The 4,690-nt window shown below is 38.2% G+C and overlaps 1 pseudogene; it reads left to right on the forward strand.

Annotated features, from left to right (window-relative positions):
* Nucleotides 1–2,255: 2,255 nt before the first annotated feature.
* Ugt3a2-ps2 (UDP glycosyltransferase 3 family, polypeptide A2, pseudogene 2) overlaps nucleotides 2,256–4,690 on the forward strand; it is a 12,158-nt pseudogene continuing 9,723 nt past the window's right edge.

Genomic DNA, 4,690 nt, shown 5'->3' on the forward strand with positions numbered 1-4,690 from the left:
AGAATGCAGGGTCCTTGTTGTATATCCAGTTTGTTAATCTATGACTTTTTATTGGGGAGTTGAGGCCATTGATGTTGAGAGATATTAAGGGATAGTGATTCTTGCTTCCTGTTATATTTTGATGTGAGGTTATGTTTTTGTGCTTTTCTTCTCTTTGTTTTGTTGCCGAGACGATTAGTTTCTTGCTTCTTCTAGGGTATAGCTTGCCTCCTTATGTTGGGCTTTACCATTTATTATCCTTTGTAGTGCTGGATTTGTAGAAAGATATTGTGTAAATTTGGTTTTGTCATGGAATATCTTGGTTTCTCCATCCTTGTTAATAGAGTTTTGCAGGATACAGTAACCTGGGCTGTCATTTGTGTTCTCTTAGGGTCTGTATGACATCTGTCCAGGATCATCTGGCTTTCATAGTCTCTGGCGAGAAGTCTGGTGTGATTCTGATAGGTCTGCCTTTATATGTTACTTGACCTTTTTCCCTTACTGCTTTTAATATTCTTTCTTTATTTTGTGCGTTTGGTGTTTTGACTATTATGTGACAGGAGGTGTTTCTTTTGTGGTCCAATCTATTTGGAGTTCTGTAGGCTTCTTGTATTCTTATGGGTATCTCTTTTTTTTAGGTTAGGGAAGTTTTCTTCTATGATTTTGTTGAAGATATTTACTGGTCCTTTGAGCTGGGAGTCTTCACTCTCTTCTATACCTATTATCCTTAGGTTTGATCTTCTCATTGCGTCCTGGATTTCCTGTATGTTTTGGACCAGTAGCTTTTTCTGCTTTACATTATCTTTGACAGTTGAGGCGAAGATTTCTATGGAATCTTCTACTCCTGAGATTCTCCCTTCCATCTCTTGTATTCTGTTGGTGAAGCTCGTATCTACGGCTCCTTGTCTCTACTTTTGGTTTTCCATTTCCAGGGTTGTGTCCATGTGTTCTTTCTTGATTGATTCTATTTCCATTTTTAATTCCTTCAACTGTTTGATTGTGTTTTCCTGGAATTCTTTCAGGGATTTTTGTGATTCCTCTCTGTAGGCTTCTACTTGTTTATTTATGTTTTCCTGCATTTCTCTAAGAGAGTTCTTCACATCTTTCTTGAAGTCCTCCAGCATCATGATCAAATATGATTTTGAAACTAAATCTTGCTTTTCTGGTGTGTTTGGATATTCCGTGTTTTCTTTGGTGGGAGAATTGGGCTCCGATGATGCCATGTAGTCTTGGTTTCTGTTGCTTGGGTTCCTGTGCTTGCCTCTCGCCATCAGATTATCTCTAGTGTTACTTTGTTCTGCTATTTCTGACAGTGGCTAGACTGTCCTATAAGCCTGTGTGTCAGGAGTGCTGTAGACCTATTTTCCTGTTTTCTTTCAGCCAGTTATGAGAACAGAGTGTTCTGCTTTCGGGCGTGTAATTTTTCCTATCTACAGGTCTTCAGCTGTTCCTGTGGGCCTGTGTCCTGAGTTCATGAGTCAGGTCACTTGGAGTAGGAAGGTTTGTCTTACCTGTGGTCCCGAGGCTCACGTTTGCTCATGGGGTGTTGCTTATGAGCTCTCTGTGGGGGCAGCAACCAGGAAGATCTGTGCCGCCCTTTCCGGGAGCTTCCGTGCACCAGGGTTCCAGATGGCATTTGGTGTTTTCCTCTGGCTTCAGAGATGTGGGCAGAGTGCAGTCTCTTCTGGTTTCCCAGGCGTGTCTGCCTCTCTGAAGGTTTAGCTCTCCCTCACGGGATTTGAGTGCAGAGAACTGTTTATCTGGTCGGTCCCTTCAGGTTCTGGCAGTGTCTCTCATGCAGGGGACCTGCTGCTGCTGTGCCCTTATCCATGGGATCCCAGAGTCCATATACAGTTTCCTCTTGGGCCAGGGATGTGGGCAGGTGTGGGCAGTGTTGGTGGTCTCTTCCGCTCTGCGGTCTCAGGAGTGCCCACCTGTCCAGGTGGTGAGGTCTCTCTCCCACGGGGTTTGGGAGAAGCGAGCTGCTGCGGGCAGGGATTCGCAGGTTTCCAGAATATTCTTTATGTGAGATAGTTCAACTCATTGTGGAAAAGAGCATATGGTTCATTCTTTAGAAGCTGCTATGAAGTTATTTACCAGTTTTGCAAGAAAACATTGTAGTGGTTCAAAATGTAACTGATTTCACAAAGGTTAACAAGAGCATCCCATAAATGTTGAACAAAACACAGGACTCTGAGGTTTGCTACGGTTACTGACAGGTTCCAATATATATTGGAAATATATTTGAACATTGTAAACATTGTTAAACATCAATAATGCGTGAGAGAGATGAGGTACAGATTATGAGTAGATTACGAGATTTCGAGGAGTAGAAATAACTGCAAGACTGGCCAGTCCTAGAGACATTTGTTGGAAAGTAATGAAATATTTTGTTTAAAAATACTTTGAAATGAATATATCCCACATAAGCTTTAATTTTTTTTTTTACAGAGACGAATTCTACAGCTATGCAAGACTATTTGACCATTTTGTGATTTTATGCAGTGAGCTGTTAAGCAGAAGGGATATCATGGATTCTTTAATACATCAAATTTTGACCTACTGTTTTTGGATTAAACAGATCCTTGTATTTTCCTTATTGCTGAGAAACTAGGAAAACCCTTTGTGTCCTTCTTCCCACACTATTTAGCTTTGTGGACTTTGGGTTACCAAGTCCCTTGTCCTATGTTCCAGTGTACGGTTCCAGTCTAACTGACCAAATGGACTTCTGGGGCTGAGTGAAGAATTTTCTGATATCCTTTGATTTCTCCATGAAGCAAAGGAAAATATTCTCTTATTATGACGGTACCATCCAGAAGCAGTTTTGCAGAGGGCTGTCGGCCAGTTTTGTCTGCCCTTCTACTGAAAGCTGAGCTGTGGTCTTTTAACTTTGCCTTTGCCTTGGATTTTGCTCATCCTCTCTTTCCCAACACTATCTATGTGGGAGGCTTACTGGACAAACCTGTTCAGCCAATACCCCAAGTAAGTGAAACCCCAAGTAAGCTTGGGTTTCAGGCTGATGGCACAGGCTATGACTACCATTTGCCAGAGTGATGCTGAGAACACAATAGGATAATGTAAGAGAAATATTTCAGATGCAACATTTAGTTGTGTAAGGACCTCTGACTGTGTTCTACCTGTGAGCGCTCTCCTTTTCTAACTCTAGTCCTGACTTTGTGGCTATGAATTTTTAAATAGAGTTATCATTTCTCCCTGTGTTTGGACTAAGTGTACTGATGACTTGTGCACTCATTTATTGCTAAGTAGGTAATTTAGTCAGAAAAAATACAATAAGGTTTGAGAGAAGATGTGCCCAGAGAAGAGCTTATGAGACTAGCATCAGATACTGTACAATAGTTCTCTGTCTCCAAACTTATTAAGGACTAGGTCAAAGTATATTGAATATGAAACAATTTTACAAAAAGCCTTACAAGAAAGGCGTTGCACATCTCTGTTTATAATATAACAGACATTTAAAATGTGAAAACATTTATTAATAATTTTTCATACAATTTATTTTGATCATGTTATCCTCTCCTACAACCCTAAGATCCTTTTATAAGAGAAAACATACTATATTTGCCTTTTTGATTCTGAGTTACCTCACTTAGAACAATTTATTTCTAGTTCCATCCATTTACCCAGAAATTTCATTTTCCTTAGCACCTGAATAATGTTCTGTTTGGTAAATATACCACATTTTCATTATCTATTCATCAGTTGATGGACATGTAGAGTATCTCAGTTGTTTCTAATTTCTGATTATTATGAACATGGCAGCAAGGAGTGAAACAATTAATTAATTAGGAACATATCATAAGTTTAAACATAAATTCATCAATGAAGGGATTTGAGAGCAACAAAAGCTATGAAGCTAAGAATTGATAGAAACAAGGCAAACATAGGCACTGCTACAATAACCATAAACTTCAGTATTCTAGTTTTACAAGTTGAAAGTTTATCCACACAAATGAAATTCTAATCTTGACATATGCATAAAATGACCAGACTTAGTAACAAATGGAGTTCTTGATGTACTAACAACACATTGCTGTTGCACCAACAACACCTCCTGCTGGGCCTCCTCCCCTTAGCACCCCCCTATCTGCACTCATATGATCTATATGTCTGTTTATACAGATATATAATATATATCTTATACATATATATGTGTATAGGCTCTGCATATGAGACAAAGATATTTACCTTTCTTTCTTTTGCTTTTCTTTATACTCTGTGGTTACCACTTTCTCCGTTTGTATCAACACTTCATTTCCTCACACAGTCTCATGTTTTAACTTTATATTTTATACGCTTCTTTATATATGTTATTTAAGTGTGTATATTTGAATTCTGCATGATAGAAAACATGCAATCCTTTCTTCTTTGTTTAATGAGGTATTTTGTTTAATGATGTATTTTAGTAAGAGTCAATATCAATGTTTATAAAAATAATCATAAATTGAGAGTTTCATTATTGAAAACTACAAATATTGATGATAGAAAGTAAAGTATTCCTAAATAAGTGAATATATACCATAAAAAAATCTCTGAAGAAATTGTTTGTGTAGAAATATGGCAAAATTCACTCTATAAGGCACTCTATATCATTTTTCTGATATAAACCTAGAAAGCAAGACACTCCTGGCTTTCTCATCAGCAGACAAGAAATGCAGAAACAAACAAGGGGAAGTTGAATCTAAGTACATTA

The sequence above is a fragment of the Rattus norvegicus genome, chromosome 2 (genome assembly GCF_036323735.1).
Source record: "Rattus norvegicus strain BN/NHsdMcwi chromosome 2, GRCr8, whole genome shotgun sequence".
Taxonomy (NCBI): domain Eukaryota; kingdom Metazoa; phylum Chordata; class Mammalia; order Rodentia; family Muridae; genus Rattus; species Rattus norvegicus.